We start from the raw sequence: 25695 nt of genomic DNA, 5'->3' as shown, positions 1-25695 counted from the left end.
TCTCGTTTTTATTAAGAACTTGTAATTTGTTGTGATATATATATAATATATATATATATATATATATATATGTTTTGAAATATAAATAATAATATAATAAAACACTTTTCAAATAAATAGACGTCTCAAGGTCAAACCAAGGTCACCAATGTATATTTCCTTCCAGACCATACTTTTATTTGAAAAAATTTTTAGTAAAATTGCATATTAAATATATGTATATATATATATATATATATATATATATATATATATATATTGAAAATGTTACAATATATATATTGAAAATTTTACAAAAATTTTTTGTAAAATTGCATATTTAAAATATATATATATATATATATATATATATATATATATATATATAAATATGCACTTTTACAAAAAATTTTCTCAAATAAAAGTATGGTCTGAAAGGAGATATACACTGGTGACCTTGGTTTGACCTTTGAGACGTCTATTTATTTGAAAAGTGTTTTATTATATTATTACATTATTATTTATATTTTGAAAACATATATATATATATATATATATATATATATATATATATATATATATATATATCACACAAATTACAAGCTCTTAATAAAAACGAGAATTATTTAAAATACATTAACGCCTATTTGCTAAAGGATACGCATTAAAGATTTCCTCAGCGCTTTTGATTCAAGTGTGCAAAAAGCCAAAACTATTATTTTAAAGAATCATGATTTGTCTGTTGCGCAAACTATCTCTGCCATTATTTTCCATCGGCGTTAAGACACACTGCTATGAGGCTATATACTTTTATGGTTCTGTAAATTCCCATGTACGCCTGTAACGTACAAGAATGCCGGTGGCCGAGAAGTACGATACGTGGTCCTACGCTATCTACGAGAGGTATTTTTACGATCGCGATCGGGTGCTAAAGAGGCGTAGCTGAATAGTAGGATATCGCAGGATCGTTTTCACATGACAGTTTAAATGTATGCGGCCGGCGAATTATCGGCAGGATCACCGTGATATTGGAGATCGCAGTGTGTGTATAAACCACGTGAATTGTCTCTCTTATCACGTTTCTCCATTTCAGATATGACAGTAGAATTATCTTTTCATGATCCTTTTTTTCATGTTATTATTCTAACAATAAGTAGAATTTGCAAGACTTTATTATTAATTATTGCTTATCCGAAGTATGCATCTAAAAGAAGTGCCACATTGAGAAAAAAAAAGTTGTTAATTTGATTAAATCCGTTCAATTAATTACCATTTTTTAAATTAAAATATTTAAGTATGTAAGTCAAATATATATCATATGTTGGATTTAACATGTTGTATTTGACTTAAATATTTTAATATTTTAATTAAAAAAATAATTGAATGGATTTAGTCAAATTAAGAAGTTTTTCTTCTCAATGTAGGCTTGATGGTATTTTTATGTGTATGCTTGCATGAGTATAATACATCATTACATTTACAATGGCTATACTCTATAAACGTTTAAGCGCAAGTTATACCGCTGAAGAGCCACTTGTCTTCCTCAGGTAGATAGGTAAGCGCGCGTGTAACAGAAAAATACGTCATATTTTAAACTCCATTACTTCCTGACCGTCGCGGATCTTGTGCCTCGGTAAAATGATATATACCGCGCTATTTATTCACCGGTGAACAAAACGGCGAGCCGAGAGTGGGACAGTCAACATGGGGAATGGGCCATTTATCGCCCAGCCGCTGGAATCCCGGAAACAGTGCATGCGCGCCGAAAAAAAAGGATGCCCAAATGAATTTCGCCGTAATCAGATGGCCGTAGTATAACCTTATGCTCGTAATAACCGTATTTGTATCTGTATGCCCCTGCCGGGGGAAGCAATTTGTACAATTACGATATAGGACCATAACCCGCCAGTTTTTACTACATACGTATGAAGATATACGTATACATCGCGCGGGACGTTTAAATGATCATTATGCGAACATGTTTGGTCGGAAGTGGCATTTGATTTAATTATTAATCGATGCCAACACGTTTCACACAGCGGCCTTCGAGTCGCAAAATGCGAATTTTGATTTGAAGAATCTCCTAAATTTCCGCGCAAATATTTTTCATCGATGCGTGATATATATATATATATTTTTATCAAGTAAAATATTTAAGCAATTGTCCTTATCTGCATAAAACAAAATTTTGCTTCCTTATAGAAGAAGCTTTATTTTCGTGATAAATTTTTTTTGCAGTTTTTTATACCAATCTGTATACAATATTCCAAAACATCAAAAGATCATATTTTTTTTATATGTATGTATGTACGGAATGTACATTGTACAACCTCTAACTTCAGCAATTTTCGAGATAGTCGGGCTAATTTTTTTTTAATGGATAGAGTATTATTAAAGGATAGTTGTTATTGAATTTTGTGAAGATCGGTGAAAGGATTCATTTTTTAAAATTTTAAAAAATTTTAAAAAATTTTTTAAAATTTTAAATTTTCTTGAAAAATGTTTGTACACGCTCTGACTTTCGCAAATTTTGTGATATCGGATTAAATTTCTTTACATGAGTCAGTAAACGGTGATTGGCATTGAATTTGATAAGGATTGGTGAAAAGGATCATTTTTTATAAAATTTTGAATTTTTTGAGAAATTTTTGTACGCGCAACTTTGCAAATTTTTAGATATAGAATTAATTTTATTTATATAAATAGAGTTATCATTAAAAGATGGTTGATATTAAATTTGGTAAGGATTGGTAGAAAGATTCCATTTTTATAAAATTTTGAATTTTTTGAAAAATGTCTGTGTACGCTGTAACTTTCGCAAATTTTGAGATATCGGATTATTACATGAGTAAAGTATTATTAAAGAATGGTTGCTGTTAAATTTGGTAAAGATCGGTGAAAGAAATTCTTTCTTTTTTATAAAATTTTGAATTTTTCGAAAAATTTTTGTATACGCTCTAACTTTTGCAAATTTTTAGATATAGGGTAAAATTTTTTTACATCAATAGAGTATTATTAAAGGACGGTTGGTTAAATTTAATAACGATCGGTGAAAGAATAATTTACTTTTTACAAACTTTTCAATTTTTTGAGAAATGTGTCTACACACCTTGTGACATTTTGAAATATTTTCGTCTATAAGTAAGCCAAAATTGAAAAATCTGCTTGCTTTAAAAAGCTTCAACTTTGTGAATGAAATAAAATAATGAAGAGACAATGTGCAAATTTCTAATTTACACAATTTTCATCTTATAATTAATTTTGATTTTATCGATAATTTAGAAATTATCGATATTTTGCAAAACACTTGACTTTTTCGAGTCTATCGATACGACTATTTAGGACTGACACATCACTCCTAAATAACCAAGTAATATTTTGCAGGATGTTTCGTCGATTTAATTACGTGTGTTGGCTCTTCGTATATTTCGCGTCTATCTCGCGTGTTTACATTCGCTTGAGTATATCGTGCCGAAATTTCGTGCTGCTCCGCACTAGATACATAAATGTCTGGATGGAGTCACTGCGTTGAACCACCATCATCGATACACCATGTAACGCTTAACTTGGCTAATGTCGAACGCAATGACCAACTCCTGCACAACAGGGCGAGCAGAAAATCAGGAATTTAAGCCGCACGCGATTGCCCGCAGCTCGAATAAAGAATAATAAAAGTTGAATTTTGTATTAAAGTTGTATATTTTTTGACAGAAGGAGATCTAAATTAAATATAAACCAATATGCACGCAGCAATAAATGAAATAAAATGTTTCGAGAATTTTAAATTAAATCAATTTTTGAAACTTAAATTCTTAACCACTGTAATATGAAAAAAAAAAAGAATATTCTTTCTATTCTCGTTTTCGTTGTTCGGAAAAAAGGTCGTCTACTCTTTCAAAATCTAAAAGATGAGATTTCGAATTATCATACATAATTTTCAATAGAGGATAATCTTACTTTGTGAACTCATCAAATTGATATATTCTTTCAATCATCTCAACCGCGGATAAAACCGTCCTTCCACGCTAATCTTCTTAATTGTACAGTCGCGAGAGCAACTCCTTCGGATAGGAACTTCAATCGTTCGCTGATTCAAGCGCCGCGTCCTCATCTCATCGATTTCTCGCTTTTTTTTTTTTTTATTAGCTTCCCCCTCCGGCAAACTTCGACGAACTTTTCGTCGACTCGGCGGCGGCAGCCCCCACGCCGAAATAATTATCGGCGCCGGGCGTGCCGATTATTCGCAAACTATGCGAACGGCGGGCCCGATCAATGGCTTCCTGAACGACTATTGTCCGGGAGAATGTCCGGTGTATATCCGTCCGAGGAGGGCTGCTATCCGCTGTAGCTGCTGCTGCTATTGCAGCTCCGACCGCCTCTAGGAATCTCCGATAGTCTCGCGCATCCTCTCCCCCCCGATCCCCATCCCACGATCTCTCTTTCCTCCCGAGGCAGAGATGAAATTTGCAGTCGCGAGATAAAACACGGCTGCTCGCGTTTTCCGTAACGTTTCGCGCGAATTCGCGCGCGTTTTACGCTCCTCGCCCTGAAGCGAAAACGAAAGAGTGCAATCCCGCCGGCGGGATCTGCATAAAAAGCGACACGGCGTCTTACCACCCCTCCTCCCTTTTCCTCCTTTCCACGGAGGAGAGCCGCGCGCGCGACCTCCGCGCGAAGGTACGGAGCGTGAGAAAATATGAGCGGCCCGGCGTGATACAATATTTCTGTCTGTCGCGAAAAGCGACGATCGTTTCGACTGATATCAGGCATCGGCGCGATTTTCCGGAGGTGAGACTCACCTTGGCGATTGAAAAACGCGCGAGAGCGTTATCTTGATGTTTTTTTTTGAATAAAAGCGTTCGCGCGTGAAGATATTGGACAGGTTTTCGTATTCCTTTAGTTTCTAAAAGAGTCTGAATGTTATGTACAATTGAAAAAATATTATCAATAAATCTATCCCCTCATTGTGCTTTCTCTTTTGAAATCTTTCTCATTTTTTCTTTTTTTTTTACCATAAAATAGACAATAATTGAATTTATATTGTGTGATAAATACAAAAAATTTGATAGCTATATGTTTTTTATTTACAATCTTTTCGCTTTTGGCATGCGATAAAATTCAAATACAAATGCATGGGAAAAAAAGTTAATAACTACGCAATGTTATATTTAAATTGTGATTATATAGTTTACAATTTTTTTTCTTTTGTATAATTATGGTGCTTGTAATAACATACAGCTAATATTCTTACATATATTTCGCGATAGTAATAACTTTAATTTATAAATAATTCAATCATTAATCATTAAAAAATAATATATGAAAAAAATTCGATATATTAATCAAATCTGTACGTTATTTCTTTTTTTTATTTTTTTCTATTAAAATAGGTACAATAATATTTAATGAAAAGCTAACGCATATTGTTTAGTACCTGCCACTTGATATCTACACGCGCAGAAAAATATTTTTACAAATCGAAACATTCACGCAGATCTACGCGCTCTCTTTGGCCGATTAGCGCGATTAACATTTCTACGTACCCGATACCGCAAATATTTGTGGGTGCGACGCGTAATTTCGTAATACAAATTCAACCGGCGATATGGCTATGCGACTAGGCGCGACTATGCGTGCGAGTGTGCATTCGCCAGATTTAGAATTTCGCGTCGCCCGCGAAACGCACGATAACGCGTGTATATTATGTCGGATAAAAGCGCAACGTTACTCTGCTGCAATTACAATACGCGCGATAAACAGGCACGCACGATAAACTCGTAGCGCTGCAGTGAGCGCACTTGAATATTTCGATCGGAATTAAGTTTAAACGACAAGCGAGTTATTATACAATATATATATATATATATATATATATATATATATATATATATATATACAGGGTGTTCTAGACCACCCGTACACTCCTTTTTTTTCAAAAGCTAAGCATTTTAGAGAAAAATGTTTTGAACAAAAATCGTATGGTTTTGAGAGGAACATAAGATGGTGTCATTGGTTTGACCTTGGATGGCATCGTTAAGGTCAAGTCAAGGACACCTTTAATTTCTTAAATGGAATCCCTTATTTTTTATTGCATATTCTTATAGCTTATGTCGAGAGCTTTCCAAAACACTATAATAAAGTATTTCTTCATTAAGAATTTTTTGAGTTATTTTGTATCTTTATCTGACATATTTTAGTATAAAATATAAAATATCTCGAAAATTATTTAGTATTCGATAATTGTATCATAATATTTTTATGTGCAGAATAATAAGATGAATCATATGGTGTAAAGAAAAAATAAATAATTGTTATAAAAAAATATATTGCAAATAATTGCATACTTTTTTTTAAAAACAATTTCTTTTTAAAATTTTTTTTTTTGTTGTTTCAGTTGACACAAAAACAATTATTGTCAAAAATTTAAAAATTGATTGATTGAGAAATTTAAATTTGAATTTAATTTTAAAATTTGAATTGGATGTAAAGATTGACTAAATTTGCCGCATTAGCTTTTCTCTCATTGTTTTTGTTTTTTAACATTTGTTTATCATTTTTATGACCATTGTTTTTGTGACCGTATCGACAGCGTCAACACGAGTCAACATTATATTATAAACCACTAACGATATAGATGTGGCGACGACTTTTAGATATTGTTCACTTATTTGTACGGATTTCATACGGATTTTAGTGTTCCTTCTTTTTAATTATTAATTTTAATTTGAAGTTTGACTGTAATTGCAAATGTTGTATATGTCAAGTTTAAAAATTCTAATTTAATTTTTATATATTTATATCCATGAAGATGGACTAAAAAATGATTGAAAACGTATATTTTTAATGCACATTAAATTAATAAAATTTAATAATAATAAGTTCGCGCATTGATATCCGCGCCTTGACTTTTATCTGTCAGTTTTCCCACTTGATTGTTAAAAAAATTGATGTTTTAATAGAAAATGACACATGTGGTGAATTTTTAAATAATACACAGTTGTCATACTGTTACATATATTTAGCATCTATTAATTGATATTCATAGAGATTATTAAATTCAAAGAGATTGAAATTTAATATACATTCATAACGTAAGTCCATAAATCCATAATATTAAATTCAGATATATGTATAAATCTGTAAATTGCTCTTAGACATTAACTAGATTCTATGTTCAGATTTTTCTTTTATTTTGCTTCGAAATGAAAAGAAAACTTTGTTTCTTTCAAGATATTGGCTTAATAAATTTGTAAATCTTATGACACGGTTATTATTTTTGAACATTATCGCAGACTTTCTTTTTAACTAAAACGGTTTCTGCTGCGATACACGGTCTGATGATTTTACAACGCGAACGGTAAATTGGTAGTGCCGTGGCGTGTGTATTTGAATGCCTTTCGCAGTGGTCGACGATCAAGATCAAATTTATGAAACTACCGCGACCGACCGTACTGACCCGTTTCCCCATTTCGAAGTCTTGGACTTTATATATTTGCGCTCCGCCGGTTCTGCGGTCAGGATTGCCGCGATAGGACGGAAAAGGGCACAAAGCCGAAGCCCTATCTAAAGCGTGGTCAGACCATAAACACCGAGACAACGTGCCCCCGAGAGAACGTGAAGCTACCACTTACGGACACCGTGTCGGAAAAATACATGTTCGTGCTACTTGCTTTTCAACGATCCACCTGTACGACACGTCAACATTTCCGATAACACGGATTTAGCGCTTTGTCAGCTTTTCCTTAATCCTTTTCGCAATTTTGTAATTTTACGTAAAATAATAACGAAAAATTATACACTATTAAAAATAAAAAAAAAAAATAGGGAATATTTTTCATATCCTAAAAATTTCACTACTCTTCAAACCGCTGAAACTTGACGAAAAATCATCGTAGGCACAAAATTAAAAAAGCATTTTGGAGTTTGAAGTTTCAGCTTTAATACGCTACCATTGATTTTGTACTCGTGATTTTGAAACATTTTTTTATCTTCCTTGTTCTGGACTTTAAAAAAGAACACATTGATTTTTTTCTTAAAATTACGTAACTTCGAAACTCTGCAGCTTGATAAAAAAATTTGAAGATTGAAAAATTCAACTCAACTTTCATAAACTACAACATTTTGCCTACAAAACGCTTTTTTAAAATTCTACAATTTTTTTTTTATCGAGTTACACAATTTTTAAACTAAACCTGTATGTTTTCTAGAAATTATATTCGGCGAAAAATCGTCGTAGACAAAAAATTAAAAAAGCATTTCAAAGCTTCAACTTTAACGTGCTGTTGGTAATTATAAAAAATTTTATTATTTTCTCATTTAAAAAACATACAGGTCTAGTTTCAAACTCGTGTAACTCGGCTAAAAGAAATTGTAGAAATATTTTTAAAAAAGTAATTTGTAGGTAAAATATTGTAGTTTATGGAACTTGAATTGATTTTTTCAAGAAAAATTTTTTTATCAAGTTGCAGAATTTCAAAATTACATAATTTTAAGAAACAAAACAATGTGTTCTTTTTTAAAGCACAAAACAAGAAAAATAAAAAATTAAAAAAAATTACTGGTAGCATGTTAAAGTTGAAAGTTCAAGCTTTAATTAAATATTAATATTAATTAAATAATTAAAATGCTTTTTTAATTTTGTGTCTGTAATAATTTCGGTCGAGATCCAGCGATTTGAAAATAGGCTAATTTTTAAGGTATGAAAAGTGTTCTCTATTTTCTTTTTTGAGTAGTGTATTTTCTTCAAATTATCAAATTTCTTACTTATACATATATATATAAAATATCCATTACATTAATATTTTAATATTTAAAAACATAAATGTTCAAATCATGTTTAATTATTTTAGCCCGAACATTCCATAGATTCATTATTTAATCCAGAATATTTCCAGAATATGAATACTTTATTAATCAGATTGACAATGAGCATGAAATTTAAATTTGATGTAATTAGTGGATTTATTATGTGACATGCCTCTCTCTGATTATTTTAATATTTCATTCATAGAAACATATATATAATTTACTTTATTGTTGATGATATATAATAGAACTCTATAATTAACATATTGATATAATCGCATCTAGATTATTACACGATTATTATTAATATATTAGAAATATAAATATTTATTTTTTTTTTTAAATAATTGTACAAATTATCGAAAAATTTAATATTAAATCATTCCTCCTGCCCTAATGATTTTAAATATTTTATACAAACTGTTATTAAAAATCCTCTAATTAATCCGCGTCGCCGTATATCGGAATATCAGGAGAATCAGCAAACGATATCAAATACATCCTCGCTGAAGGTGCAATAATTATCAGATTCGCAATATTTCATTTTCGCCATTTACGAATGTAAACATCTCGTCGTCTCGGACGTTATGTCGGGTAGAGTCGAGCGGACGCAAACTCGATGGAATCAAATGTACGAAATATATGAAATAACCGGGCTTGTCGGGGGCGCGTTTGTACGACGACGACGCGACCAGCATTTTACATGCATGCCCGTGGAAATTGTGTCTCTCCGTTGCTAAACGGGAGTAGAAAACGGAGCAAGAGAGAGTATGAGAGAGAGAGAGAGAGAGAGAGAGAGAGAGAGACCGGAGATCGTACAGGAGTTTGGTTGCGCATCGCGAATGCCGGTGTGCATATATGGTCGCCATAAACATCCCTCGCAGGCACCTACCGGACCGAAGCCGTGTCTGCGAGGAAAACGACGAAATCACCCGGAAGCCACCGGCGGGGTCCGTTATGGTCGCGTTATGCCGGAGTATCACGTTATAAACTTCCGTGAGAGGCGTCTCAGCGTCCCGTGGTGTCCGTCGCTCTCGCGCCGGAGATAACGATCCGCTCTTTCCCCCCCGCCATCACCCCCCTCTCTCTCTCTCTCTCTCTCTCTCATCGCATTACTCGCACTTTGGAGGACCGCTGCTGGGGACTCGCACATGCTCGAGTTACAACTTCGTGTAATCGGTACCGTGAACAAACCGCGTTTCATGCCGTTGCCCCCGAACGTTTCCATCCGCGTAAATAATATCGCCGAGAGTGCGAAATGTAGACGCGAAATGATTGCGAATCCGATGATAACAGTTAACAATGTGGCGTATCGTGTATTTGCAAGTGCGTGAAAATTAATGTGAAATAATAACGAACAACTTCAACACCGATTCGATTAAATTAAATTAAATCGAAGGAATTATTAATTGAATTTACTGAGGGTATTTTCTATAGTGAATTTTAGCGCAGCAGAAAGAAATAATTCAAAGGAATGATTTAATATTCATGTCTAAAGTCCCTTTGCAATTTTTTCTAGTTTACCTTGAATAAGAAAATATGCAAATTGTTAGTTAAAATTCGAAATCGTCGTCACGTATCCGCGCGTCGATAAAATGATAAATATACAAATTTTATGGCGCAATTGGTATTTTATATGACTGGAGTGAGAGAGAGAGAGAGAGAGAGAGAGAGCGCCGCGAGGCGCATCCGCTTCGCGCTTTTACGACGAATAAACTGTAAAGCTGTAAACGCTCCATCCGCATAGTGGCTCAAGTTATCAATCGAATTTCCGGTTTGAGAACGAGCGCGAAAAAGCGAGCGGTCTGTAAAACGAGGGAAGCAAGATACTAAAGTAACGTATTCGAGGATGCTCCTCAACCGTACTGACGAATTTCAAAATCAATTTATTTATTACAGAGTCTCGCGGCAAATATTTTCACAATTTTATACATTTAATAAAAGCCTCACGCCTCCATTTTGAATGGAACTACTTGCCGCAAGCGAGATAAATGTTCGCCAATTTAGAATAATAATTTTCTCTATTTTGTTTTGTTGAAAAAAGAATAAAATTTTGTTTAGACAGCTTGTTGAAAAAGCTTCAAAATATATTCACGCAGAGAAGGCAATAGATGTGAAAGCGATAAACTAAAAATCATCAAAGTCATTTAATAAACCTTAGAAATGCAGTCGTGTATAATCGTAAAAGAGCTCGAATGTTTAAAAATTTATAAACGAACGGAAGGAAAAAGAGACGTACATTTCCGATGGTTACAAATGAAAGATCCGACCATTGTTGAATAATCTATCCGCTATTTCGGATATCCGGGGTGCCGTTACATCCGCTAACGTAAAATCCCCCCAAACTACATCCGTTGCGGTTATCAATGTGTTGTGATGCATGAAAGCAAAATAACGCAAAGTATTTAAAGTCGTTCTCGAGCGTTTAAAACTCTTCTCGACAAACTGAGATTTTTTTATAATGATAAACGCATCTAACATGCGATTTTCGAATTATAAATTTTATCTGCGTGATATAAATTCAGATCGAAAACAAGTCCGCGCCATAAAAAGTGGCCATTTATCTCTTTCTGCCACAAAAGAGCCTTAATATTTTAATAAATTGTGCTACTTTAACATTTAAAAAAATAACAAAATTTATTTAGAAATAAATTCTACTGAATTCTGGTAATATTAGAAGAAAATGTTTAAAAATATTTTCATTACGTTACGTAAGAGTTTAGTAAGATTTAGATAGATATATGTCAATTTGAGATTGATATATATATCACATAATTATCTTTATTCAAGATATTATTAATTCTTTTTACAAAAAATCTAAAATAAAAGCGCGTTTTTATTTACAATTTTGTTCATGCTATATTTTATATTGTTTCAATAATAAACACATTATTTTTATTTTTGTGTTATTACACAGCTGAAAAAAGAAAAGAAGAAACCGAAATGGGAATACGAATGTCAAAATTGTCAAATTCAAAATGGTGGACTCGATATGACAGATGTCAAAAAACTTAAATTTTTATAATATTGAGTCCGCTATATTGAATCCAATTTTAACAATTTTGACATTAGATTCAGTGACCGTGAAAAACTCATAAGTTTAAATAAACAAAATTGTAAGCTATTTGGTAAATCGTCATGACTTAAGTCACAACTAATTTTTAACCTAACCTAACCTAACCTAACCATAGACATTTTATTAACCAGTACCAACATGAAAAATTTCTTTTGAAGGTTAAAAGTTCTAACAACATACTTTATTTTAATTGTAATAAATCTTCTCCAGCGCGTCACATATTGTAGCTATAATATAAAGTTCGTGAAAATAGCCCTTTTTTCAACTTTATTTGCAAATTTCTTAAAATTCTGACATGATGGAACATTTTCAAAATCGGATTCAGCGTCTAAAAACTTATAAGAAACGACTAGTCCCATTCCGATGTTCGAAAAAAGATATTTTTCGTTGAACGGTGTTATAGAACATAATGACACAAAAATTCTAGGATTAATTATTCGCGTAAATCAAGATATTCCTTTGCGTAGAAAGGCTTTAAAATTCTAAGCTCCAAATTATAAGAGCTAACATGTCCAATTACAACTTTATTAAAATTTAAAAAGAAATCTAATTTATATGTGAAATAATAAAAATTTGTATCTGCGCCAAAGCTGACAGCTGAGTTGGGAGAATTAAAAAAAAACCGTTATATTCCGTTCAATTACATCTCTGCGATAAAAGCGCGCTACTGCGGATCTGTCCCGCGTGTGATATCTCGCGAAATATATTTCAATATTTCTCACATCAATAAGCGTGATCCGACTTTTACACAAAGCATACCGAATAGCGACTGTATACGCTAAACGGTATTCGAAATTTTATGGTCGAGCGAGACTGCAGATACCCCTTTTAATGCACACCGCCGGCGCCGCGGTGTCACATAAATCCGATCTATAGCGAAAATTCGCAATCGACTCGCATTCACGTCGATCGGCCCCGAAATTGGCAACAGGCAACGATGCGAGGTGCGACTTGGGCAGATTGCGCGGAGGTGGCACGACGATTCGGGACCAGCGAGCGGGGCTTCACCGAATTATATTGTTTGATAAATCCGTAATGTATATAGATTCTCTATTAAATGGATTCGTATGCCTCTCCATTCTCTCCCTCTGACGCCTTCCCTACCACCCTCCTCCCTCTCCCTCCTGCCCCCCACCGACCCATCTCTTTCATCCCGTTTCCCATCGCTCGGCAATAATGCCGGAATGATTGGCTCCCGCTGTCTGGCCTCATAGAAACGACGAGCATTTACTACTAACAATGCGCAATGTACTATCAGCAACCTACAACCTAATCTAGGGAACGATGCGCGCTTTCGAACTGCCAGTCTTAATAGTTACGTTAGTTGGTGGGCCACTGCTCATCCGTGCATATATCATGCATAAAGGTGATGGAGGCAGCATCTCCAGAGGCAAGTGTACTAAACGTTCAAAACCTACTGAATGACAATCCGGACTTTCGGAGCATCGATCCTCGGCTTCTTGAGGGAAAGCTGATTACGTGACTCGAATGGGTATTATGATAAGTACATGCTCGAAAACGTCGCATAGATCAGAAAGGATTGATGACTTACTGAGGGATCCGGAATAAAGGTCACAAACGTCATCGAGGTGACATACATCGTGATATCAGTGAAGGAAAAAAGTTACAAGTACAAAACTTGGACCACTTTGGACAATCTATTCCTATCCGAACCTAAGACAAGGCTATTTTTCTATTTTTCTAAATTTATTTATAATAACAAAAATATATATATATATATATATATTAATTATTTCTACAACATTATTTTTAACAAAACAAGATACATACACATCTATCAGAACAAAACTATATATAAAATACTTTCTTGAATTCTGCCATGAATTATATATCGTCTAAAATGGATTTGTAAAATTGATTGAATTAATTTGATGTGCATTTGTATTTGGTATTAATTATATTTATATATATTTTAGTATAAAGTGCATTTAAAATTTCTAGCTTCGTATAAATATCACCATTTTTTACTTTGTTTCAAGCAAAGCGACATATAAAACTTTATTCTATATAAATCCAAAATCAAGTCGATTCCAGCGGAACTTTTTCGGTAATGCCACACGCGATGAACTCACATGCGGCATTATCGCAAATTTTATCCCGCTTTCGGTGCCGCTATAAATCTGCGAGTTACTGAAAGTGTTACACTCAAACGTAGCAGCGAAGAGCAGTCGCGAACACACACGAGATACGCGAATAAAATGCATCAGGCGCTTCTCCGGAAATGAATATAACGAACTCAATTAAAACCGGAGTGGGCACTCCGAGAGCGCCGTAAAAACGAAGGACTCTTGGCCACGTCACGAATGTCGTCGGACGAATTGAACTGGAAGAAAGGTCAAAAAAATTCGGCCCAAATTATTATTTCAACGCGAAATACTCTCGCCGAGCTTTTATAATTTACATTGAATTAAAATCAGAAAATCAGCGATATAAAATTGCTTGTTTTTTATACTAAACTTCTCTTTGCACTTCTTATAATTTTTCCAATTAAAAATATCAAGTCTCATTAAACTCTTTAGAGCGCTTTAAAACGAAAATTTAATATTTGCTAATAAATAGGACTATAGAAATGGTTACATATAAATAAAAAATGTCAACACTATATAAAACACAAACCTGAAATAACTATCAGATAAATATAAATAGACGATTAAAAAATAGTAAAGGTAAAAATCCTGTTTCGGGGAGACTTCTCCAATGACCTTGACTTGTGTTGTCAAGGTCATAATTCTGACTTAACATCTAAGAGGTTTTAACCGTCGCTCATTATTTATTAAAAAATTATTAACAATCAAATTGTATGATAAAGACAAGTATTAAATGCGATAATTTTTTTAAACATCAATTTTAAATTAATTGTATGTAATATTTAAGTATTAAGTCATTTATTAAAAAGGTGTTAACAAAAAATTTTATAAATAGACTATTGTTTTTCCGACATCTTGTACATTTGAAAAATAAATATTCAACATACACAAATATTCAACATACAACGGAGCTTATTGTTTTGTTTTGTTTTGTTTTTTTATCAAATACGTTATCCAAATGATAGCTTTGTAATCGATTGAACGAATTTTTAATCGAGAGATAAATAATATATTCTTTACTTTATTAATTTATGTTTACTAGTATAAATAATATTTTTTTGCTAAATCCATCCTAGTTGCTTTAACAGTGAATTTGAACTAAACAAGAGTCAATTGGTGGAATGAACAAAATTAGATGAGGTAAAAATAGGCAAAAGAAAATACAATATTCGATAGTTTGAGAGCAATAGATTTTCGATGATACCAAAGGGAATATTAAAACAGTTTTCATTTTGCCTGTACCAAGTCAAAGTGCCGAAATATTATTGCCGATCATTCGAAAATATGTTGCTTCTGATTCATACAAACTAATGGCGATACTTTACGTAATGAAGATAGCTATATATCAAACAGTGAACATACGGTTAATTTAAGAATCCAGAAACAAGTGTCGAAACAAAGAATATAGAAAGATTGCGGAGAGATGTGAGCAAATATTTCATTACGGTACACGCGTTTAACACTTTACAAATTATCTTGCTGAATTTTTATTTAAGAAAATGTACAATTTTGATGAATAAACGCATCGATGCTTTCTTTATAATGATAATGAGTTTTATGTATCTGTTAAATCGATCAAATACAGTTTAAAAATTTCAATGAATAAAGTTTTCTATTGCTTTTTATGTATATTTAATTATAACCAATGACACACACATTCGTAAAAATTCTTAATATTAAAATATTATCTGTATAATTGCAAAATGAATGTGTAAACGGTGGAAGGCTTTGCCTCTCCTCACGTTCCCTAATCCTCTAAAAAAACTAACCTAATCCAAACCAATTTCTAATTATTTTTTTGAAAAGTAGAGATGCAGGGGAAAGACAGGAACTCCTTCCCATGCTTTCACTTTATAATAAAAAGTAAAACTATAAAATATTTTTTTTCTTTTAATTTGGAAGAGTTGCCACAGTACTCTAAGCAAAAGTACAAAACTACATTGCTAATATCTTACAAAAAATACAGCATATTAACGCTTTATGATTACTATATGTATTGAGAACACATATTCCATCTTAAAGAAATATATTCCTCCTTAAACATACATGGTGTCAGAAAATTACGTTTTATTCATTAAATTTATTTTTTATAATAAATTGAGACGATTAAAATATTTTGAAAGTTACTCAAGGCCATGTCCTTGATAATATATATTAGTATCTAAAGTTATTGAAATCTGTGAAGTTGATTCTAATATAAATAATTATTTGATATTTTTGCAAGCTTGATGAGCATATATATAATTACAAAATTCTTAATAATTGTTTTTGCATTTCTTTTATTCATATTCAGTTATGGTATTTTATATCTCATACATTCATAATAAATTTATAATTTTGATCAATTTTTTAAGATTGTGTATGTAAAATTGAAAATAATTCGCTCACCAACACGATGCGCAACAATGGAGTTGTAGTACACACGACGTTGATCTGTAAAATACAATTATATCCAAATTGTAATTGTACATACAAAAATTTGTACAAACAATATTTAAAAAAATAATTATTGCGTTCTCAATTAAATTTATTCCTTATCCTTTAGATAGATTTATAAAAAAATAACAAGTTAATAAAATAATGAATTAAATAATTTATTGTTTATCACACTATTGCCTCGCCATTGCTTGATGTCTCCCGAATTTTCTCTTTCTTTCCTCTTTTTCATGCTGCTATCTGGCACATTTGCGAAAACAATTAATTGTGATCACATGCATGCTAATCAATAAAATACGATAGCGTGATGCTTTATACGGCAGCTGCTAAATTAATTGTACTCGATTTATTATTATATATTACATTTAAACGACACAAAATCGACAAAAAATGATAGACATCTCCTATATCTAAATTAGTAAAAAATTTTGATTCAAATATTAAATAAATAATTATTACTCGCAAGTATCATAATATTGATAAACAAGTAAGTAATTACATTAATTAAGTAAACATTAAATTATATAATCTAATCAATCATTTATTGTTTTAATATTTCTTTAAGTAAATATATATATCGTGTTTTAAAAGATGACAATCGCTCAGGAGATAATTGGGGACCAAAAACAAGAAAAAAAGTTGATGAACATCGGTCCGGAAATGCGTTGTTTTCGAGTTATCGCCATTTTTATGTTAAAATTTCAAATTGCTTTTCAAATAACCTTGAAATGACCTTGAATTACTTTATGTCATAAGTCATTGAATTCGTCTCAATAATAGCTACAAGACTGTGTAAAGAATCCACATGATCCCATTTAAGAAAATAGAGGAGATCTTGATCTGTTTTCAGTATATCAATTGATAAAAAGATCCCTTTTATCATCATATGTCCTCATTGGTACCAAACAGTTTTCATGTGACATTTTTTTCTACAACCAATATTTTCGGCGATATTAACCTGTAATGTTTTATTTGGCCCACCTTTTATAACGCAATATATCTACTTCGATAAATAATCAGAATATTCTTACGTATCCGTTTATCGCGAGAGTTAATCTATCTCAGACTAATAATTGCCAATTAATATGTATTGCTAATTAATAATTGCTAATAATACATAATTATGATTACGTTGGGTGTAGCTCAATATTTCTTGCGATCGCGTTTCGAGAGATAATATAATGAAACGCCGATTGCACAGCTGGTCTTTTCACTCGAGACAAGTTGTCAAAATCGTTAATGATAAGATAACTGTGTATGAATGTGCCAAGTATATCACAAGAAAGAAATATCAAACACTATATAATTATTGATCTTTTCTCTCTCCGTTACGAAATGTATTACAAGACACTTAATATATTGCAAAATAAATGCGAAATATTTTCTAATACCTTGATAAATTAATTATTAATGAATATTTATGTATCTTTTACAATTTTTTGTTACTTAATCAATCTTATTATTCCATGTATTATCGCATCGATAAACAAATTATATTTTAAAAAGCACAAAATGCAAGATATAAATATTTGAATTCATCACATATATCTAATTGAAATAAATATATTAGATATAAATATAATTAGATATAAATATATCTGCATATAACAATATTAAAATAAAAACCTTTACTAAATATATAACAACAAAGGTATTGAAAAGAGAAAAAGAACAGGGAAAAAAGAGAAACAAAACGATTGATGTTCGCACATTAAGCAAGGTATGTTATACGTTGATATATCGCGATCATCTTGTTATCATTCATGCGGCAAGATTCGAATGAATAGGCAGCAACGTGAGCTGTTTCATTATAATTTTCTAAAAATTCTCGAAATATATACCAGAAATTTAACATTTATATATCTTTATATTATATGTTCTTAGTTCTTTCGTAAAATTAGGTTGCCTTACATAAAATATTTATTTTTTGATAAACTGTCATTATCTCGATACAAATCGTTAATCACAGATGTTAATTAACCGAATATTCGATGATACTCAATAATCCAATCATATAAAAGTATGAAGAAATGCTTATCTCGCAAGAGATACAATCGTTTCTTCATACTTTTCTCCATACTTCGCAGAATACATATCGCACGATTGATATCATAATAATATTAGCGTTCTGTTATTTATGTACAATCAACCTTGTCCTTATTTTTGCGACGAGACTCAAATAAATAGGCAGTGACTCAAGCCTTTTCGCATTCACTCTTCTAAAAATTCTCGAAACATATTAATAATTTAATACACATTATTATATTATAATTTGCCACACGTGAGTTTTGCGAGATTTCTTTAATTAAAATTGACAGCAATTGTCGCGATACGAAAGCGTACATTACTTTATTCAAGTAATATCGCCGCTTAAATTTAATTACACGATTGTCGAGCATCAAGCAAATCGTAATTTTAGACGGATTTCAGACGGATTCTTGTATTCTTTAATCACGTCATCATAAGCATAATAAAGTGTGCATCGCGTGCAGTTATAACGGGAATACCGTGTGAAGTGTCGATCATAATATTCACCTAATTAATGCGTAATTAAGTGTTTTTGCAAGGACGTGCTATAAAGAAGTAGCAAAGGATCAACGAGACTGGAAGAGAAGCTTCGGGTGACAGCGTGAGTAAAATTTATTTTATTTATTGTCTATTATTTATGAGATTAACTGCTCGTTTATCACCACGGTAATAATCCGTTTTATATTACTATATAACGCATGTTAAATATATTTTCGAGAGATTTTTTATTTTGAAATATTTAGAACGTTTAATAAAACAATTATAATTCATATTTTTTATATAACTGCGCATAAAATATTTCAACATTAATTAAAAAAAAAAAGATTTAAATTATTTATATATATTATTTAATATTATTTATATTATTATACATATTTAATATTATTTATATTATTATATATATTTAATATTATTTATATCATATATATATATTATTTATTATATATATATATTACCTATTATTATTTATATTATATTTATATTATTTAATATTAATTTAATATTATAAATTTTATTTAATAAAAAATCAGATTGTTATTTATCATATATTTCTCTCATAAAAAATGTTTCTTTCAAAAGTCACGTAACTTTTTTATTAAATAATAAGAACAAATAATAAATTTAATTGAACACAATAATTATTCTTTAAGATATTAATTATTTTGGATATTTATTTATATATAAATAATTTGTATATATTTGTATTTTACAGATCAACGCCATATATAATAAAATTCCGTTACTGTGTATCGTGTGCCGGTAAGTACTAAATTATTTTCTTTATCTTTCTTTACTTGAGATAATAAAAATGTACGAAATAATTTTCAAAAATTATATTAGATACATATAAGATACGTGTGTGTATAAAAAATTACGGGGAGGAAAGAAAGAGAAAAAGAGACAGGTACAACATATAACCACATAAATATAGAAATAAAAAAAAAAAAACGCGGATAATTGCAAGGAATTTTTTAGAAAAAAAATTCATGAAACGTATCATATGACATTTTTATTTGTTTCGTTGCTAATTTGTTCAATATTTCCTAAACTCTTGGATTGACGAGCGATTCTCTCCATCCGTTTTCACAACCAGAACGTTCTCTCGATGTTTCTTGGCGAACTCTGCCGAGCGCTTTTCACTTTCCTATTTTTGAAAAGAAAACGCTTTATCTTTCTTTTTCGCCGTTTTCCCGCCGTCATCGTAGTGCACTTACTTAGCACGAGCGGCCAATCTACCAAGTAACTGGTCTTTCAACCGAGTATCTCCGTGGAAAAGCTTCGAGTGGAGGCTGACCCTTCTCAGCAATCGCCGAGCTTAGGCGACCCATTTCGTTGTATAGTCTATTATACAGTTTCGGTAGAGCATACACCTCTAATAAAAAAAAAAAAAAAATTATTAATTATATGCTTAAATAATAATAATTTTGCCAGCATAATTGATTATATTAATAAGTTCATCTCTTAATAATTTGAAAAATATTCTTTAGCCAGTTTAGATTAGAAATTTGACTAGAGAAGTTTTGGAAAAATTCTGCCAAAAGATCGAAGTCTTATTATTATTATGTGTGATTATTAATTTTTCCAGCATAGTTATGTATTAAATAAAAATAAAGGTTTATTTCTTATTATTAATTTTAGCATATTTATTATCATTATGTATAAATTTTATACTTATTAATGTATTTCATCAGTTATTTATTAACATTATGTACATTAAAATTGAGAGAAAGAAATGAAAAGGCTAATCAGAATGTTGGAAAATTCCTCGAGAATCATTACAAATGAAGTAGCTGTACATTACTTCGGGTCTATCGACATTACATGTAATGGATCTCGTTTCTTGTCAATGAGAACCAGGTTTGCCGAGACCGTGTCTATAGTTATACTTGATTCGAAGACCAGTTATATTCGCTAGATTGGCCATTTCTGATAAGTTAGTGCCTGCGAACCATCGAGTAGAAATCACGGGAATTCTGAGGCAAAGAAAGATGAACGTTTTCTTCCTCGAATGAGCAAGCGCGCCGATAAAATCTTCGGCAATCTTTTCACAGACTTGCGGCAAATTCTCTTTCAACCGTAAAGGAAAACGTGCTCTCCGATACGCTACATGATATTTGTCCACATGATAGCAATCCAAGTTATATATGTAAATGATAGAAAAGATATATACAGTTAAGGATGTTCTGGCTGTACGATAATAGCAAAGAACTGTCAAAATTAAAAAAAAATATATATATTTCTTACATTTATACTGTTCGAAAAGTCAAATAAATAAATCGGAATTATAAAAAAAATTAAAATATTACAAAATAATATGGTTTTTATTCTTCGTAAAGAGAATAGTGAAAGAAAATAGTTGTAATTAATATTTTTCGTAATTTATGGCAAAAACTTTCGTGAATACCCCTTGAAATCAATTGTAAGAGACAAAAGAAAAACGAGTAATTTGCAGAAAAAGAGAAAAAAATAGATAATATTTTTCTACAATTTTTAGTAAATAATAGTTTTTAATAAATAAACAAATAAGTAAATCAAATTTTGCACAATTTGGTTGTTTTGACATGCAGATGCCTTTTTTCTATTAATTCTGAGACGTCCTGTATACAGGGCTGTCCCATTTTAAAAGTTCCCCTCATAACTTTCCAGGATCAATTAAAGAAAAAATAAATAATTGTTATAAAAAAATATATTACAAATAATTGCATACTTTTTTTAAAAAACAATTATTTTCTGTACACACATTTGATTCATCTTATTATTCTGTACATAAAAGTATTACGATACAATTATAGAACACTAAATAATTTTTGAGATATTTTATATTTTATACTAAAATATGTCAGATTAAGATACAAAATAACTCAAAAAATTCTTAACGAAATAATACTTTATTATAGTGTTTTGAAAAGATCTCGAGATAAGCTAGAAGAATATGCAATAAAAAATGAGGGTTTCCATTTAAAAAACAAAAGTTGACCTTCAAATGACCTTGAATACGACCTTTAATGTCAAATCCAAGGTCACTATTAGATAGCCCCCTTTGTTCCCCACAACTTTTATTCGAGTCGTTTTCCTTCAAATGTTGATCCTGAAAAGTTGAGGATGGAACTTTTAAAATGGGACACCCTGTATATGAAATAATATTTTAAAACTAGATATATGCATTTTCAAACAGCTAGCACATATTGGAAATGTAAATGTCATGTCACAAAATAATTTTTACAGTGACAGTTTTTAACGCGCGTCTCTATCTGCAAATTTAATTATTCTACATAATGTATTTAAGCATGTTGTCGCAAATGTTCATCGAATTATAAATATATTTATCTCTGCAATGCGCTTGTGAAACGCGGAAACAAGTTCTATTGTGACTTTACACAATGAATGAAATTTATTTCTTCGAGAAAACCTTAAAAGGGTTACATTGCGTTTTAAATATCGTGTATACATTCGCGCAAAATAAAATTCCTTACTCAGAATTCGGTTGACATTTTTTTTTTTTTAAACAAGATCACTAACGCAGCATAACACAGATATACTAACGTGCATTACTTTCTCAAGGTGATAATAAAAATCGCCATTGTGTATATTTACCCGCGTTACTTTTATCACCTCTAGAAATACATTCGAGAACATAGAACCCCACCGCAAGCATTGCTCGAATACTTTGAGTTACGTGACTGCAATAAACTGCAAGTCGGTACACCTATGAAAAACAGATGCACACGTGGCACTCTATTTTTGCGGCAAACAATACATTTTCTACAAATCGTATGCATTTGTCAAACGTGGCATTCAATACTGAAAAATTAATCGCAATTGTTTTTAAAAATTCTATTGCAAATTTAAGGATGTTCTGGATGTACAATAGTAGCAAAAAATTGTCAAAATTAAAAAGAAAACATGTTTCTTACGTTTATACTGTTTGAAAAATTAAAAAAATAAATTTGGGTTATGAAAAAAATTTAAGTATCGCAAAATAATATGGATTTTGACGTCTTCGTAAAAGAAAATAGTTTTAATTAATATTTTTCCAAATTTATGGCAAAAACTTTTGATTGTGAATATCCTCTGAAATCAACTGCAAAAAACAATGAAAAACGAGTAATTTGCAGAAAGAGAAAAAGAGACAGATAATATTTTTCTATAATTTTTAGTAAATAACTTTTAAACGAATTAGTGGATCTAAATCAAGTTTTGCACAAATATTTATTAGAATTTTTTTAATATATGTGAAAAGTTTTATTTCATTGGTAATATTTTTTCTTTGTCAAATTTGTCAATAAGTGTTACAATAGGCGATTTTCCATAAGAATTAATAATAACTTTAAATTTAAATAACTTCCAAACCATTAAAAGAATTGTGCTTAGCTTTTGCACAAATATTGAGAAGAAATAGTAGAACAATCTATAAAATTTTAATGTTTTTGTTAGTATTTCGATATATGTCACATACATCCTTAATTCTAATGCATGATTAATAAACAATAATATAACAAATCGAATAATAATGCTACATATATTCAAATTAGCATGTTTTATAATAAAGAAAATTATTTTAACAATTTTTTTAATTAGTCAAATTAATTTTTTGTTTAATCTAAATTTTATCAGCTTCCATAACAAGATAAGCATTATTTATTCAATGCTAATAATATGTAAATTTAAAATAAAAATATATCGCATTGCTAAAAGCGCGAGATGAAGAGAAAATAATAAAGTGAAGTTAATAAAGTAACACACGCGCGCGCTAGGAAAATTGCGTGCAGTTGCGAGAGCCAAGAGAGAAAGATCTAATTCGGAAGAAACACGCACGTTCCTGAAAAAAATCTCAGAATTTTATGCCGGCGCGTGTGACAGTGGCTCCGGAATACTTGGGACGTTTAATCCCGCTCTGCCATCGTGTTTCATATGGATTAAGTCGCGCTTTATCTCGAGGATGTATAATTCCCATAATCCGGTTAAATTCCCGAGAAAAAAATTTTTCGTATTAAACATTGCCGGCGCGCCGATTCCCATTTTCTTTCGCGTCTCTAAACAAAACTCGCTAGCGAAAAGAATAGACCAAAAAGCAATGCTCGAAAAAGAAATAAAAAATAATAAATAATAGATAAAAAAAGGAATAATAATTCATTACTTTTTTTTTTTTTTTATATACAATACAAACTTTACAATGCAATTTTCTTTTAATAGAAGATTAAATTAAAAATCAAAAATTTACACTAAATATTAAAAATTTTTAAACATTATTTTAAATTAAAGTAACAAAAACAATATAATTTTTATAGTGATATCACTATTGATATAACAATTTTGATAATAATAAATTATTTTGATTGGTCAATTTGCTTACTTGGTTTTATGATTACAATAGAATTTTCACGCGTAACGGCCTTTTAAGCAAATGTTGATCAAAAATGTTGACTTACTACTTATGTTTTTCTGCTTACGTTCTTATATGTGTTACTCGTCTTACAGAAGAAAAAAAACAAGATAGCAAAAAGAGCTTGCAGTATTTTTCATGTAATGGTGCATTCAAGGCTCTTATCAATATTTTCTTTTGTATGAAAATTATACCAAGTAAATTCGAAAAAAAAATTACGTAAAATTCGTTACTTTTTACCGAAAAATGTAATAAAATTACTTTTTCCGTTACAAACAAAATTTGTAACGCCGTTAGAAGTAAAGGTGTTACAAGTAACGCGTTTTACTTCCTTAGTTATTATATCATTATATAATAATATATTAGAAATCTATTATAAGATATTATGGTGAAAATTCTATTTTACAAGTTTTTGGAAGAAAAAAAATTTATTTTCCAAATTGCAATTTTTCACGCTGTTATACTTAAAATTATTTACGTGACACTTTGATCTACCTGCGGCCCCATTTTTGATGCTTATGTGGCGTCGTGAGAACCTCATTTTTGCACGTGCCATGATATTGCCTGTCTTCTTTCATTTTCGTTTTGTGTCACTTTAAGGAGGCTTGCAAATAGATAAAGATTTTAATAAAAAAAAAATATATATAACTATATATAATTATATAAAAATATATATAAAATATATATATAATTAAAAAATATAATAAAAAAAAATAATAATATAAAATATATATAAAAATATATATAAAAAAATAAAAAAAATAAATATATAAATTAATAAAATTAAATTGTTCTAAATTGGACCTATTAAAAAAATGTTGTTGACAATTTTGACAAATTGAATAGAGCGACAAAATAATATTGAGCAGATTGTTGAAACGTGTAACTCCCGTTAATGAAAAATCATTCTCTAACTTCATTTACATCTGGTTTACGAAGATAAAAGGAACGACATATCGTTTCTCTTTTCCTCTATTTCTCCCTTTCCCATCGTCTTGATACATCACTTAAGCCAAGGAACCAATCTACTGAGCAACTGGTTCTTCAAGCAAGTATCATTGGAGGGATTTGAGAAAAGCTAACTTCTCTCTGCAATGAGAAAGCTTAGGCGTGCTGCCGATCTCTCTCTTCTTATCCTTATATTTCTCTCTCTTTCTCTCTCTCCCTGAAATGTTCATTTTATTTCAAATTGTTGAATTTTGGATTGTGAGTACATTTTCAAATCCACGCAGTCAAAACAGAAAAATGATAGAAGGAAAATAGAAATCGATCTGAAACCGACGAAAAACATCCCTTTGCCCATTATTAAATATTTAGTCTTACGTCATAATGGTTTTCCAATTGAAATTTAATATCACATGACACATCAATTGCATTGA

At 30.7% G+C, this 25695-nt stretch overlaps 2 protein-coding genes across 2 annotated transcripts in view; one reads left to right on the top strand and one right to left on the bottom strand.

Moving 5' to 3' along the window:
* The window catches only part of LOC126851991 (lachesin-like), a 203055-nt gene that overhangs the window by 123708 nt on the left and 53652 nt on the right, over window positions 1-25695 (bottom strand). The window contains exon 2 of the mRNA XM_050596420.1: window positions 16357-16401. The gene's annotated coding sequence lies outside the window, so the exon portion shown is untranslated. The remainder of the gene's footprint in view (window positions 1-16356; window positions 16402-25695) is intronic.
* The window catches only part of LOC126851986 (uncharacterized), a 131382-nt gene continuing 124257 nt past the window's right edge, over window positions 18571-25695 (top strand). Inside the window, exons 1-2 of the mRNA XM_050596410.1 lie at window positions 18571-19033; window positions 19646-19692. The gene's annotated coding sequence lies outside the window, so the exon portion shown is untranslated. The remainder of the gene's footprint in view (window positions 19034-19645; window positions 19693-25695) is intronic.

Source organism: Cataglyphis hispanica, chromosome 9 (assembly GCF_021464435.1).
Source record: "Cataglyphis hispanica isolate Lineage 1 chromosome 9, ULB_Chis1_1.0, whole genome shotgun sequence".
In the NCBI taxonomy this organism is placed as follows: domain Eukaryota; kingdom Metazoa; phylum Arthropoda; class Insecta; order Hymenoptera; family Formicidae; genus Cataglyphis; species Cataglyphis hispanica.
This window is presented reverse-complemented; position numbering and strand designations above follow the sequence as displayed.